This window comes from Pteropus vampyrus, unplaced genomic scaffold (assembly GCF_000151845.1).
Source record: "Pteropus vampyrus isolate Shadow unplaced genomic scaffold, Pvam_2.0 Scaffold80, whole genome shotgun sequence".
NCBI classification, from domain to species: Eukaryota; Metazoa; Chordata; class Mammalia; order Chiroptera; family Pteropodidae; genus Pteropus; species Pteropus vampyrus.
In genome coordinates, this window is record NW_011888861.1 from 1,308,705 (window position 1) to 1,325,642 (window position 16,938).

The 16,938-nt window shown below is 34.0% G+C and overlaps 1 pseudogene; it reads left to right on the plus strand.

The window, feature by feature from the left end:
• Positions 1 to 5,583: 5,583 nt before the first annotated feature.
• On the plus strand, positions 5,584 to 5,702 carry LOC111741625 (annotated as a pseudogene).
• Positions 5,703 to 16,938: the final 11,236 nt, after the last annotated feature.

A 16,938-nucleotide genomic window follows, 5' to 3' on the forward strand; every position in this document is an offset into this window, starting at 1 on the left:
TTTAAAGAAGACAAATGTAAAGTTAGCTCTGTGATTGTTCTGTCCATCTCTTGTTCAGGTAGCTCACAGCTGAACTGTCTGAAGTCATTCTAAATGAAGAAATAAATAGAGGGTGTTGCTTGAGGCAAGAAAAGTAAAACCAATTTAGAATTTAGTCCATTCTATGCTGAAAGTGAGTTGGAATATATTTATACTTTTTTTCTTTTTTATCATTTTGGGATATATACACATATTAAAAATAAAGAAAAAACAAATCAAATTTTCTCAGGAGATTTTTCTTAACAAAGGAAGCTTTTCATTTAAATATTAAAATCGAATTTTTTTGAGGTGATGTCTAAGTACTGGTATGTGAGAGTACACGTTTTCAGTATTTTGGTTCCATTAACTTTTTTTTTTGAGCTTGCTTGTCAGTTCAGTCACCAAGCTTCACTAAGATTCGCTAATTTTTTGAAATTTGGAATAGTGTTTTGCCACTTTAGAGATAATCCCTGAAAGCTTCCTTCTTACAGATGGCAATAAATCATTCTCTCCACTAAAAGCCTCGACGTCATTTGAAATTTATTACACAGAGTGGGTAGTGGACTTAAAAGCCATTTCACGTGTCTTATTACTTCAATCATCTAATTTATGGGTTTCAGCTGCAATTGTAGTTGGAAAAAGTATTTTCCTTTCCCTGATCAATATGAGTCTGGTTTTGCATTCATCCCCACTAACCTTCCCTGCCGATTTCATCCACTACCTCTCTTAGATTTTATAGCTTCTGCAGTCGTTCTCCAGGTTTCATCATTCAAGGCAATGCAGGTCTGAAATGGAAAGAAAGTGCCAACCAGGCTGATGTAGATTGACTAAGCTTTACTAGCTCTTAGCTGCACTTGTCAAAAGATATCTTAGTTATTATTAGTTGAGCAATCTTGCCCTAGGGAAGAGGAAGCTGTCAAAAACTCCTGTGTTTAATATGTACATCTCTGGCTTCATGGAGAGAGTATGAACAACGCTGATTAAACACAGATGAGGTAAGCTTAAGTAATACAGAATTAATACAAAGAATGGTGAGGAATTGATATTCTTTTTGCCATATTGGAGGCATTTTTTTTCCACCCACAATAAATAATCTCTGTTTCCATATGTCAGTCTTTCTCATCTCCATAATGAAGGGCAGTATTAATGGGTTAATAACATGAAGAAAAATATAAGGAAGTTATCGTCTGGGGTCTCATGTGAAAAACATACCCACATGGTGTAATAGTGATTTAACCACTGCAATGTCCAGGCCTAGACCTTGTCTTTGACTGTCATTAGGATGGTTGTAAAATCCAACTGCTGTGCTCTTTGATTTTAATATTAGAAAAATAAGTTGTATACCAAATATTCCTTATCCTGGGTTTTTTGTTTGTTTGTTTTATTTTGTTTTGTTTTTGTTTTCGGTGTACAAAGTAGTAGGACACTTTATTGACCTTTTAATGTTTAGGATAAGTGATAGGATAATGTTTAGGATACATCTAACACTTTTTGACCCTACATTTTCAATCCATTCCAGCTCATGGGAAAATTCAAAAGCCTATTACATGCAAGATACTAAAAGACAACTACACTCTCCTATACAATCCTTAGTCAGCATTGGAAAGTGAACAATGTTCTGTCTTTTGCACCCAAATATTCCCTTCTTTGTTCCTCTTTCTTCCCTTCCTAAAGTGTCTTACATGGGTACTGTCCTCCCCTATTCTCCTGTGCCCAAACTGGTGGATGCCTGCAGAACAGCCCTTTCTCTTTCGTTTCTTGCTTGCTGGGAGAGCATTCCTCCACAATAGATTCTGAAAATGCCTCGTACTTGTGTTTTCATCTCCTTTGCATCTATGACATGGGCATGAGATACAATTCTGATAAAAGAGACTGGAGGAGATTCTGCTAGGGGCTCTTGAGAAACGTTATAGCTATTAAATTGGCATGTGAGAGGAAATATCTCTCTTCTTCTCATGGTGTGGTCATGCCAGCCAGTGACACCTGGCATTACTGAGCATCTTGCTAACATTTGTAGAATAGCAGAGTGGAAAGATAACAGCACTTGGCAGTGAGATGTGAGATGTCCAATACCGTAAATACTTTGTTTATTAAAAAAAAAAAATTGTTTTTTTTTTTTTTTAAAAGAAGTAGGTGGTGTTAGCAGTTTGGCCAAACAGTCTGGAATTTCTAACTCTGAAACGTGTATACCTGTCTTTAAAATTTGAGAGGTACTGTTCCTTCTTGGTGGTTCTTGTTCATTTTAAATAAAATCAACTCCTCAGTTTAGGCTGAGAAGTTCAGCCAGGAGTGCCATGATCCAGACCCATCTGGAAGTTTGCTTATTGAAGACAGCTGTGGAAGCTAAAGAAAAGATTCATGCTCTTCAGATGTGGGAACTTCTACGTTTTCTTTTTTATTTCCTTAGGTGAATTATTTTCCCAGCATAAGGAATCCACGATTCTACAATTATTTGTTGTATTATGAAGCATGGAGAAAGACACTTTTAAAGTAAACATTAGAAACAAAAAACTTTGCATAACAACAATATAATAAAACTGTAGACTAATTTCACTTACGAATAAATGCAAACATCCTAAATAAAATATAAACAAGTTGAAGCCAGCAACACATTAAGAGAAAAAACACCTTGACTATGTGGTGCTCATGCCAGCAATTTAAGAATGGTTTAACATTAGGAAATATCTTAAAATAATTCTCATATTTTAAACTGAAGGAGAAAAATCATATAAGCATTACCACCCATGCCAAAAAAAAAAAAAAAAAAAGCATTTAACAACATTTTGTATTTATTCTTCATAAAGAGCTCTTCATAAACTAGGAACAATGGATCCCTCATTAACATGATATGTAGTCAGATAGATGGAAATCCTGATGCTATCTCATAAGATGTCATGACTTAAAGAATAGAAAGGTAAAACTTGAACTTCTCTGAGAAGGAAGTATGATGATATATGTGAAAAGTAAAAATTTTACAGCCAGAAATATAGATTTCCATTTCTATTCTCCCACTTGCAATCTGTGAGAGTAGACATATCACTTTACACTCTTGGATATCAGACATTTCATCTGAAAAATGGGCTAGTAATGGTTACCTCAGGAGCATTAATGTGATCAAAACACAGGCAAAGCATCTAACTTATACTAGGTTTTCATAAGTGGTTGTTCTGAAAAAAAAAAAATCACTTATTCTAGGAGTTTACCAACCCCAAAAGAGAGAGGAAAAAAAAAAAAAAAAAAAGAAACATCTGAACATATATTTAGTTGAAGTCAATATTCAAAATTTCCTCCAAATAATTCAGTGGTATGGGTATTTCATCCTTCTGATACTTCCAGATAATATCTTCAAAGATAAGAAAGTAAAAGTTCCAAAACGTTTTCTGACACATATCACAAGAGAAAGTTGACTCTTTGTCTATTGTATCAATTCAAAAGATATGCAGTCTCTGAAAATATGTCTACAATCTGTTGATATGGCATCTGTGACATTCTCCAGACAATAGGACATCATTTGGCTTGCTGGAGTCTCCTTTCCATCTTTCTGTTTCTCTGAACTACTTTCTCAATTAAGCACTCATAATTTATGGAAGATTGGAGGAGCGGTTAATTTTCTCCTTTTTCCTATAACTATCTTCTGAAATTGCAAGTTAATTTCCATAATATGGCACGGCTATGCATTGTTTTCTAAAACCGTGATTCTATTTATCTCAAGTGCAGCAATGAGAGGCAGGGGGAGTGGAGCCCAGTTTAATCCAGGTGAGCATGTTGAGTGTGAACGCATTCGCAGCTTTGAGAAACCCAGTTGTGTGTTTCTATGTTTTCAATAGTTTCAGTTTCCTTTTGTTCACATGCCTTATCACATAAATAAGTATAATCTCTTTTTAAAACCAATAGGGATCCAAAAAATTGGGCTTCTGAGAACTCTGACTCTAAAAAATGTCTTCATTTGAGAAAGACATTTAATAAACTTCTTAAACAATTTTATACAATGTTGTCTGAATATATTAAAGTAAAACAAATAACCACATTCTGCTTCAATTTCTCCTAATTATCTCATAAATTCTCAATAGATAATTTATAGTTTTTATCTCTTTGTTCATTCCATCAGGTAATGAATAGGTCTTGCAAAGTTGACAAAACGATCTCTTGCTATAAACTCTGAAATGTAAATTGTGTCCACTAACCATTACTTTGACCAGAATACAGTTTCTTCTTTTTGTCTAGGTGCCCCATCTGTTGCATGTGAATCTGGCTTTTCTATGTTTAGGTCAAACTTTTCATATTTCTTGCTCCTAGGCACTTATGTCATAAATGTTCTTGTATGCTAAAATTATTTAACATTATTTCTTACTTAAAATGTCAAGCAGCTCACATCCAGGGGCCTATTAGTAAAAATAAATTTGTGGTATCAAAGTATCATTTTCTGATTATAAATAACAGGAAATTAAGGGCTTGCATAAAAAGAAGAGAGAAGAAAATAGCGATTGTCTACAGTTCTATCATTCAGAGCTAACTATTCTTGACAGCTTTTTCATTTGTTTCCCATCTTTTTTGCAATGTACATATTTGATATATACATAAGTATATCTATGCATCTAAACCTCTTTATTTATAGAGGAAAGGGTTTTTTTCTGAAACAATAAATCTTGGGTTACTGTGTGCCTCCCAATTCACAAAAAAACATTAGCTTGTTTATCATGCCTTTACCATTACTTTGTTTAAGTTATTTTCTAATATTTTATTAGGGGCTCAGAAAGTCTTGGGAATCTACCTAATAATCTTCTAAATCTTCTACTGTGTTAATAGCTTATTTATCTAATACTTTTAAGAAAATAGAAGTTAAAATATATGGAATTATATACTTTCTATATAAATAAGAGAAACATGCTTAATGCATATGGGTAGACAAATGTTTTACCTAATCCTTGAAGCATCAAGACCTCACAAATTGAATAGCTGGACCTTAAAACTGATCAAGTTTAACTTTCCTATTTTACAGATAAAATTATAGATAAAATGAAAAGTCTATTTTTAATTCTCTTTGCTCTAGTAATACTCTTACAATTTCTGACTCAAATCTAAAATACAAATTATAGTAAAATAATGGTTGTGAAATGCCCTATTTTGTGGAGTTAAAAGAAATCTACAAGGATGCCTTGATCGAGAGGATTATTTCATCTCTGAGGGGCTTTCTTAAGTAACATTAATTTCCACAGCCATTACCCATCTCTCCTCTCAGCTTGCTCGACTACAACTTCTGGGGATACTGAATTAGGACAGAATGGATGGGGACAGAGATTCAGGGAAAAGTAATTTACTTGTCCAAAAATAAAAAAAAATAAAAAGAGGACCAGTTAAAGTAGGGCAAACTAGAAATTACTTATTTTCCTGCTTTTTGTCTCTTGATAGTATGGCAGGAAGTTTGTAGAGTACTGTAAAAAGACTCTTTTAAGTAGATAACAAAGTTTGATAAAAAATCTCTTAAGGTGAAAACAGTTTTTGAGAACTACCACTGCTTTATTTGGCATAAGAACAATAAAAATTTAATCAAAAATTTCTTAAGAAGTCTACGGCCATGCTACTCTGAACAAGTCCAGTCCCATCTGATCTCAGAAGCTAAGCGGGGTCGGGCCTGGTTAGTACTTGGATGGGAGACCACCTAGGAAGACCAGGTGCTATAGGCATAAAAAATAAAAAATAAGGGATTATAAGCTGATAAGGTCCTTGCGATCTGTGAGGTCAACCAAGGGTTTCCTCGCCTAAAAAATCATAAAAAAAAAATAATAAAAATAAATAAAAAAATTTCTGTTTCATATTATAAATTTTTGGTTATCCTAGAAAATAGAAAACAATTTCACATGGCTTATTGAAAAAACGCAGTTCATCAAAGAGATTTTTGTTTTAATCAATATATTCTATGAGTGTTGCTAACAAAGATGAAACAATAGATTTATATTTTCTTCTTTTCTGTGAAAGTATGGTCAATAGTTAAGTGGTCAAAATTCCATAGAAAAGTGAAAATGAAGCAAGGGTCCCAGACAACTCCCAAATTGGACTCAACCTCTGTGTAACTTCACAGTGCCTGAACCAGAGCTTTCAACAATGAGATTTAAATGGATTAGCTTGGAAATCTGCTTTGTAAAATTTAACCTCTCAAATAGGAATTCGGAGGTAAAGTAGATCTCAGACCACATTTCCTGTGAGCAAAATAAAGTGATTTTTTTCTAAGGACAGTGTGCACAAGAATTTATGCAATGGACAGAGAAGATTCTAAGAATGAGAGACAGCATTTCTTAAAATCTCTCCAGAGACTGCTTCAAAATCATGTGCCTTGAAGAAATCCTTTCATGTGTCTTCTGATTTTCAGGAGAACATATTTTTAAGCTACTGCAAGAGAGGTGACATTTTATTTTCTCCATAAAAAACTCTCTTAGAAGGTTATTTTATAGTTCTCTCTCAGATCCATTCCTGAGAGGTTTTTCTTAGTCCAGACAGGATTCATATCTCTTATAAAAGACGGAGAGAAGGTAGACTAGCTTATTCAGGGCTTGGAGAATGTGTAAGAGTAAAGTTATTCATTTTATCACCAAAGTTTTATCTATATCCTTCTAAAGTTATAGAGCCAATGCTGAGGAATGATTTTTAGGTAGTCCAGGGGATGTGAAACATACCATGCCTAGTTCAAAATTCTTTTCCTTCTGGCTGTACATCTTTCCACTATGTGTGTGCTTATTAGTTGCTAGCTAATGCTTGTAGTGGTAGAAAAGGCTTGGTAATGGTTACCAGAGGGAAAGGGGGCTGGGACTGGTGAAATGAGTAAAGGGGTATCAATTGTTTGGTGATAGATGGAAATTAGACTTTTGGTGGTGAGCATGCTATAGTGAATACAGATATCAAATTATCATATTGTATACCTGCAACATATAATGTTTTTAACCAATGTTACATTAATAAAAAAAAGTAATAAAAAAAAAAAGAAAGAAAAGAAAAAGAAAGAAAATGTTTGGCAAGTACTACATTAGCTCTTGACCTACAAGTCATCGTTAATACATCAAACCACTTTTTCTCTTTGAGCTCACGAGCCTGAATCAAGCAGCTACTACAAATCAATCAGAACTGTCATTGTAGATAAAATCTGATCATCTGAGCCTTAGATTTCAATCAGCCACCATACTCTTGTCAAGGACCAAAAGGCTAAAGATTTCAATGCAAGATGGACTTCAGAAGCTAGAGAAAAACCTCCAGAGTGATTTTTCTGCTACCTAAAATTTTCTAAGCATTAGTTCCTTCCAGAAATAGTAAGTGTTGATATATATCTTCTCAGACATCCTTTTACAGTCTACAATTGTACAAGAAGACTAAGACATTGGGTCAAGAAAATATCATCCTTTGTGGATAATGGTAATTATAGTGACGGCCAAAAATGCGATATCCGATAGAGCTTTTTGTGATGAAGAAAATATTCTGTGCTGTCCAATATAGTAACCACTAGCCTTATGTGGCTCATGAACACTTGAAATGTGGTTAGTACAACTGAGAAATTGAATTTATAATTTTAAAGAAGTCAAATTTATACAACTACATATTGCTAGTTGCTACAGCATTAGACAGAGAAATAGTATAGAATATTTCCGTGGAACATATCTATCCTATGGTATGATTGAGAATATTCTGATTACATTATGTTTCTTTCTGTTATAAGCCTACTTAATATGAATGCTATGAAAAAATAATTATAAACCTGAAATTGTTGCATGCTTTGGAAGTATGTGGAAATGATGGGTGATGTAATCTAAAAAATATGAAATATAAAAGATGTGGGCTGTCCTTAAGAAATTATTTGTATAAATTTGTTTAAAAAATAGAAACAGGATATTTAACTATTCTATTCATTATAAAGATATATGCAGAGTTTCTTTATGAGCTGCAAGATCCTACTATTTATAAACTTTCTTCTGCAGTTTTTTTCCTTACATTATCTGGGACATGGTAAGCATTCGAAAATATATTTTTTTAAAGAATAAATAGAGTTTATCAGATTCTATCACCCACAGGAGGTACCTCTCCAAATCTACTGAGGAACAGAGATAACAGAAAATGGAGTTCTCTTAACAACTCATCATTTTCTTGCTACAAAATTGCCCTTGGCTAATCAGCTCACTGCAGGAACTCAAAAGAACTAAAAGCACAAACTTTGACCAGCAGCATTTCTTAACATATATGCAAGCCTTCCCTCAAAGGTAACAGTAAGTTGTAACAGCTAATTTGTGCTTTGTTAGGTTGTCTCTTGTACTATACTTGTGAGTATAGAAATCCCAAGTGACTCTAACTTAAAATGAAGTAAATGTATGTGTGGCCTTCGCATTGGGTTCTTAGTTGTCAATAGGTGTTGCTGGGAGAAAAAAGTCGGATAATTAAATAGAAATTTTTCTTGTAGTTCTTTACTTCAGGAGGAATGGTTCTACAGTTAATTTTCTTGAGAGGTTAGCTCAGAATTAGCAAGTGATTAACATGAATTTTAGACAAGAAAGTTTGAGTTCTGGATCAAATAGACACAATCTTGGAACCCTCCAGTACTGAGGCAGAAATCCAGATTTCTATCTAATAGGAAAGAGATTGTGCAAAGTTTTTTGCGTGGGTATTGGATTTTCTCATAACCCGACAACTCTATTGATTGAGACTGTCAGTGCTTGCAAGTCAATTCTGAAGGACTGATTCCTGTTCTTGATTATTGAGCAACGTATCGATTCTTGGTCTGCTTTAATAAGTCACCACAGGAACTCATGTGTTATAGCATTCTTATAGCTTGACCTAAAATTCCAGACATATAGCATCCAGTTCAAAAACATTCCTAGGTGGTTTTTATGCAATGTCACGAGGACAATATGAAGACAGAAGTCTACCGTAATATTTTTTCCAAAAAAGTCATATTTCTGGCAAATAATTTATATTGATGATAAGCAAATAGCTTGAATTTCTTAAAAAGTTTTCAGCCTTCCCAGTTGCATACCTGATATCAGATACAAACCAATATGAAATGTCATGTGGTAAAATATGTGCTTTTTTTTTTTTTATCAACTTGAGGCTTTGGCTTGGGAGACCTTATGCCATCAAAACTTTCCAAGGAAGTTACATAATATAATTGGGCATTTCTACTGACAGATGGCTGAGAGCCTCAGTATTTTAAATGGCTATTACTTTCTGGTAGAGGTATCATAGAAAATGAAGACAGTTTTAGTACTGTGTAGTAATGGTGTAATTTAGGGCATAGACTTACAACTGGACAAAATTCTAAAACAGGCTTATGATCAGTATAGGTAAAAAATCGTGTACCTTAATATGGTCATGGAACTTCTTGTCTCCAATTTTTACATCAGGGATTCCTTAATTTTTGCTTGCCTCTATGTTTTAGATGACACTGTAAGCAGTTGGTGTCTCAGTGCCATCTGGCACATAACAACAAACATAGATTTATTATCGTATGGTGAAATGCCACTAGAACAAAACAAGGTCTCATTTCATCATAACTGCTGAAACATAGAAGTAAAGACATGGCTGACATTATGGAAAGTTCTTCATATTGGTGAGTTCAATACTGGGGAATGCCTACTCTAAATCAAAAAGGAAGCCTCAGGAAGATTTGAGTTACTCTTTTGCATATGTATAGTAAGGTCATTGTATCTTTATATTTGTTATTTTTGGTGGCGGTTTTATTCATTTTGTATTGCTGTAAAATTATAACAAAGTCAGTGACTTAAAACAACACCCATTTTCTGTTTGTTTGTTATCTCATGATTTGTGTGGGTCAGAAGTCTAGATACACTGTAGCTCAGCTGGTTTTTCTGCTTAGGATCTCACAAGACTAAAATTGAGTTGATGGCAGACTACATTCCCTTCTGGAGGCTCTGAGGAAGAATCTGTGTCCATGCTCACTCAAGCTATTGTTGGAATTCAGTTTCTTGTGGTTGTAGGACAGCCTTTGTACTTGAGGGTTCCTTACTGGCTTGTCAGAGTAACTAGTAAGCACCTCTGTGCCACCCTTGCACATGGTGCTCTGCATCACAGAACCAATAATGGGGTGTCAAATCTTTTTTTTCACATCTGGATTCTCTCTGACTTTTTTATTTTTTCTATTTTAAAAAAATAATTAAATTTATTGAGGTGACATTAGTTAATAAAATTATATAGGTTTCAATTGTACAATTCTAAAATACATCACCTGTATAGTGCATTGCAGTGGCGTGGTCCCATGTCCCAGCTACTGGGTACACTGAATCAGGAAAAACGCTTGAGTCCAAGAGTTCTGGGCTGTAGTGCTCTGCCCATCAAGTGTCTGCACTAAGTTTAGCATCAATATGGTGACCTCTGGGAGCAGGGGACCACCAGGTTGCCTAAGGAGGGGTGAACCGGACCAGGTAAGAAATTGAGCAGGTTGAAATTCCCATGCCATTCTTCGTTTCTACTGTGTCTCTGTGTCTATAGTCAGGGAAAGTTCTCTGCTTTTAAGCACGCGTGTGATTAGATTGGACTCACCTGGATAGTCCAGGCTCCTCTCTCTATCTCAAGGTTCTTAACCACAAAGACATCTGCAAGTCTCTTTGTCAGGAAAGATAACTGTTCAGTGTTTCAGGGATTAGAGTGTGGGCCTCTTTGGGAGGCCATTGTTCTGCCTACCACAGTGATTATCAAGATTAATAGTTTATTATTAATTGTAGCTTAAGAAGGTTACTTTTATCCTGTATGATTCTCACTTTTTCTTTCATTCAAGACCTGGAATACTGAAATGAAGAGCTTTTCTACATCTTTCTGTAAATTTATTCTCTTACAGTTTCCTCATTAAGTATAACTTAGACATTTGTTCTTACACCTGGAAACCTGAAAAGCAAAGTCCTTGTTAAATAATGAAAAATTCCAAGGCAAAGAATATTATAAATTTAATGTGATTAAGAATGCCACTGAAAATGAAGGTAATTTCTTTACCACATTCGTTGTTATAGTTTTTCATATTTAAAAAAAAACTTTACAAATTTAGTAAAGGCTGCCATATTTGCAAGAATCACCAGGTGTTAATTGTCTATAGGCACGAATTTTGGGGGTTGCTTAAATTTCTATTCCTTGTTCATTTTAGTGTTAACAGTCTCACCACTAGAAATTAGTACACTGCCAGGTGAAATGCATTTAGGTAGATAAAACCTTGTTTGGTGTGATACCACTAAAACTGGGAGAGTAGAATGCCGGCATTTTATTTTTTGACTTATTCTGTTGTAATTAGTCTGGTCAGGTTTTCTAGTTCTCACTGGTAATTTATATTTTTTCTAGAAAATTATCCATTTCATACAAATTTCCAAGTTCATTGGAAATTTTGAAATACTCTGTTATACTTTAAAATTTTTAAAAAATCTTTATTTGTAGCTACATTTATTTACTTGTGTTTTATTTTGAAATTTATTGCTGTTATTAGTTTTTAAAATTTTTTTTCCGTTTTTAAAATTTTTATTTTTCAATTATAGTTGACATTCAATATTATTTTATATTAGTTTCGGGTGTACAGCATAGCGGTTAAACGTTTATATAGTTTACAAAGTGATTAGTCTAGTAGCCACCTGACACCATACACAGTTATTACAATATTATTTACTATATTTCCTATGTTGTACTTCACATCCCCGTGACTATTTTATAGCTGCCAATTTGTACTAAATCTCTTCACCTTTTTTACCTAGCCCCTCAAACCTCCTCATGTTTTTTTCCTTTAAATTACTCACAAAAATATTTTATTAGTATTTTAAGTGAAGCACGAGTTTGTTTTGTTTAACCCATTCTTTTTTTTTAAGCCTAATAACAATTTGAAAATTTAACCTTAATTTCCCCCAATGCCTTAATTGGGTTAATTCCGGAACTCTTCTAGAGCATATTGTAAAAAAAAAAAAAATATAAAAACTCTTGTTTCTAATAATTAAAGTGCATATCCTTTAGAAGTTTACTTCTGTGAGAGTCCGTAGGTATTAAAATTGCTGAGTGTTTAAACACATTAAAATATCTTTTTTTCCCTTTTGCTCTTAGATAGTTGTACTCTTGAAGTCTTATTGTATATCGAATTCCAGATTCAAAGTTATATTCTCTCAGGATTTAGAAATATTTTCCCATTGCTTTCTTGAATTTTGTGGTACTGATAAGGAATCTGATGTCATTCTGATTCTTATTTCTGAAGTTGATCTTTTCTCTTTAGCAGTTTTTGTGATTTTTCTCCTAATTTTTATGTTTGTGCTTCTGGTATTTCGAGTGAGGTTTAATATTTATTTTTCTTCTTGGCACTTAGTGAGCGCCGTCAACCTAAGGGAGGACTTATGTTTTTTTTTCTCAGTTTTGGAAAATAATTGGCCATTGTTTTTTCTAGTATCGCTTCTCTTTCATTCTTTTTATTATTTGCTTCTAAAAATATCATTAGAGGAATATCAAACTTTGGAGCCTATTCCAAATGTTTTGAATTTTCTTGTAGTTTTTCATGTTTTTATCTTTTTGTGTTACATTTAAAATAATTATGCAGTCCAATCTCCCAAGTGACTGATTCACTTTTTAGCTATTAAGACCATGTATTGAGGTTTTATTTCAAGGATTTGGGTACATATAATTGTGTTAGTTATAATCTTTGATTCACGACATATCAAAATCATTGTTCTAGCCTGTATCCTTTTTTATTTACTTTATATTTAGTATTTATTTCATAATACAGTGGACATCAATGAATATACTACCAAAGTCAATAACTGAAACATATGAATTAACTTACATATGTTTATATGTTGCTGTCTTATCTTCTCTCTGTTTCTCTAACCCGACTATCCTGTTTTATGTTTTTTTCATTTGCTTTTTAAAAGTTCAATCACACACAACATATATGCCTAAAATAAATGGTTTAGTTTTGCTTATTTTTATAGTTTATTAAAAGGATATTTGTGTATGTAATCTTCTGAAACTTTCTTTTTATTCATTACTAAGATTCTGGAATTTATACATGTTGTTGATGTACCTGTAAGTCATTCATTAACTGTTATTATATGTATATACTGCTATTTATTTATCTATTCTCAGGTCAATGGCCCTCACTCAAGTTGTTTTATTTATTTTTTTAAATTTAAAATGATTTGAGATGCCACCTTTAACATATACTAACTTTCTACATATATATTTGGATATTTCTAAACTTTCTATTCTATTTTACTAATTTATTTTTCTATTTATGCACCAGCATCATATTGTTTTTATTACTGTCAAGTCTTTATAGTATGTTTTAATATTTGGTAGAGCTAATTCTTTTTCATATTTTTTTCTATTGTTTTCCTAGCTAATTTTACATTCTTGTTATTCCACATAACTTTAGTATCGATTTGTCTAACTACTCAAAATCTCTCTTTGGTATTTTTGTTAAGATTGAGTTAAATTTATAAATTAACTTTGGGAGAATTGACATCTCCATAATGTTGAATCATTGTACTCATGAAAAGGGGCATCTATTTTTTTTTCAAATCAACTTTTGTGTCTTTCAGGAAAGACTTAAAATTGTCATCATACAGGTTTCGCATATTTCTTGTTAAATTTAATTCTAAGTATTTAATTTTCTTTGTTACAATTGTAAATGAGGTTCTTTCTATGTCTCCAAAATATTTATTGTCTACATGCACGAAAACTATTGATTTTATATTCTGACTGAATTCTTTTACAGTTTAAGTTACTTTTATCATCAATTCTCTGGGAGTTTATAGATATAATATCTTATCATCTGCAAATAGAGACAGTTGTACTTCCTTATTCATTCATATGATACTAACTGCTTTCTCTTGTCTAATTATGTTGGTTAATAGTCTACTTTAATGTTAAATAGTAGTAGAAATAGTGTGAAGTATCATTTTGTTCCTGATCTAGTGTTTTCCTATTAAATAAGATTCTGGCTTTAGGACTTAAGTATTTCTATTTCTATCTTTATCTCTAGCTCTTTAGATAAGTAGAGATGTTATCATGTTATAAAAGTGTCTCTCAATTCCTATTTTCTTGAGTGTTTTAATAATGAATGGGCATTAAATTCAGTCAAAGGTTTTGTCACATCTGTGGAGATAATCTTATGTTTTCCTCTCTATATTTATTAACATGATGGATAGCATTAATATATTTTATAATTTTGAACCAACTTATATTCCAGAAACAACCTACTTGGTCATTGCTTATTACTTTCTTAAAATGATGTTGGATTCTTTGCGTAAATATTTTCTTTTAGCACTGATATTCATTAGTGATATTGATCTTCGATTTTCTTCTTTGCACAGTTTTTATCTGGTTTAAAAATTTGTAGAATATTTACTTCAAAAAAGGAACTCGGGCATTTTCTTTCCTTTTCAATACTCTTGAATAATTCCAGCCGCTTTGGGATTATCTGATGTTTGATGATTTGGTGGAGTACTGTTGTGAAACCATCTGGGTCTGGTACTTTCGGGGATGGTAGTTCTTTATAATTTTCTCTATTTCTTCCATGGAAATGATTTGTTTGAGGTTTCCCCCGCCTTGGTCTGCCTTTGTTGCAAAGCCTTGCAGCTGGGGGCAGTGCGGGAAGAAGTAGAGAGATTGCATCTGGAATTTGGTGAATTTTCTTTTTACTTTTAGCTTTTTTTGCAGTTTCGGCATTCTTTGCCTTCATGTACTAGTGTGATGATTAATTTTATGTGTCAACTTAATGGGGCCATTGGATTTCTATGTACAAAAAAAAAAAGGGAGTTCTATGAAATGTAATCTCACAGAGTGATCTGGTCATAAAGTCCTAACTGGGCAGGTCATGGTGGGTAGTCACGCCCCAGACATGTAACTTCTTTAGTAAGTTTATCTTTGACTTTAGCAAGCCCTGTGCATTGTTTCTGTGCATCTGGGTTCACATACCTTTGAAATGCTTGCTTTCAGATCCCTCCCTTTTAGACCCCTCTTTCTTAGATGTAACCACCCTCAAGAGAGCATGTAATCTTGTTAACTATTCTGTAATTCAGTCCCACCTTGCTTTTCCCACTTCCATGTAATCTTCTTTACCTTCCCTCAATTTCAAATGCGTAAAAGACTCTGCAAAACTGTTATTCTCCAGAACATTTGCGATCTTGCTCCCCAGCATATGTTGTTGGTTTTGGCTTACATACACTCATAAAAATTCTGTGCAGGTTTGGCCATTTCTTATGTTGACAGTGACCAGATATTCGGTAAACATTGTTCTGGGTGTTTCTGTGAGAATATTTTTGGGTTAGATTAATATTTAAATCCATAGACTAGGTAAAGCAGATTGCTCTCTCTAGTGTGGGTGGGCCTCATCCAGTCAGTTGAAGGCCTGAATAGAACAAAAAAGCTAACCCTCTCCTGAATAAGGGAGAATTCTTTCCTGCCTGATGCCTAATGGCCTTTGAGCTGGGACATCAAAGCTGTTTTTTGTTGTTTTATTTTTCTGCCTGAAAGGCAATCCTTGTTATAAAGTGACAAAGAAATTGGTTGAATTGTGTTCTAGTGTTTTGTGAAAAGTTGAACTTGTGAGTTATAAACTTGATTTCTAAGCAAAAGGTTGAAGGTGTGGACTGGTTGCTCCTTACTGCTTGTGGTGAAATATGAGAGGAGTGAAATAAATCAAAGGAATCGTTAAGACTTGAAGATTTGGAAAATGTTCAGCTTCTCCATATTGAAAAAAATGAGGACATTTGTTCTAAAGAGTCCGCTAAGGGTGTGGATGAACAACATATGATAAGGAGATTAGTATGGGTATGAACAGTGGCTCTAATCAGCCATCTCAGAAGAAGCCTGGGACAGAGATGAGGTTATACTAGCAGAAACTGCCAGCTGGTACTAAATGGGACAGAAAACATTGATCAGAATTCAAGAAGGTTGTCAGATTTAGATTCTACAGGAATAGAAAATAGAGCTATTCCACTGAGAACATGTGTCATCTTTCAAGGATAGACAAGAATGACCCTAAAGATGATTCAGAAATCAACAGGGCTGCCATTCCCACCTGGAGGGCAGGCTAGTTCCTCCTCAGTTTCTAAGAGTTGGGTCTTTTCTTTTTCAGAAGCCAGGATGCTGTTTCCCAGTGCTTCAGGTGTGGGGTCACCCTTACTGAGCCTTGGGGGTGAGGCTGCCACCCCAGTAAGTCTGGAGGGCAGAGCAGCAAATCAAAGAGGATTATTCTTGAGCTGTAAGATCTCAGAGAAATCTGCCTTGTTAGGCTTTGTTTCTTCTTTCCAATTTTCCTTTTGGAATGGGAATGTCCATTCTGTGCCTGTCTCACCATTGTACTTTGAAAGCACATAACTTGTCTGGTTTCATAGGTTCACTGCTGGAGAGGAATTTTGCCTCAGGATGAATCATACTTGGGGTCTTGGCCATATCTGATTTATATGATATTTAGATGAGACTTTGAACTTTAGACTTTAGATTTGATGCTGGAATGAATTAAGACTTTTGGAGCTGTAGGGTGGAATGAATGTAATTTGCTTGTCAGAAAGACATAATTTTGGGGGAATCAGGGTAGAATATTATGAGCCAAATTCCCAATTGATACATGAAATCCTAACCTCCAAATGGGGCTGCATTTGGAATAAGGAAGTAATTAAGGTTAAATGAGGTCATAACAGTGAGGCCCTGATGCTATAGGATTAATGTCCTTAGAAAAAGAGACACCAGAGAGCTCTTTCCATGCTTACTCAAGAGAAAGGTCATGTGAGGACAAAGGAGCTGTATGCAAGCCAGGAAGAGAGCCCTCACCCCAAAACAAACCTCATCAGATCTTGATCTGAGACTTGCAGCCTCCAGAACTGTGAGAAATAATTTCCGTTGTTTAAACAACCCAGTGTGTGGTATTTTGTTATGGCAGCCCAAAATGATTAATATAAATGGCAGGGG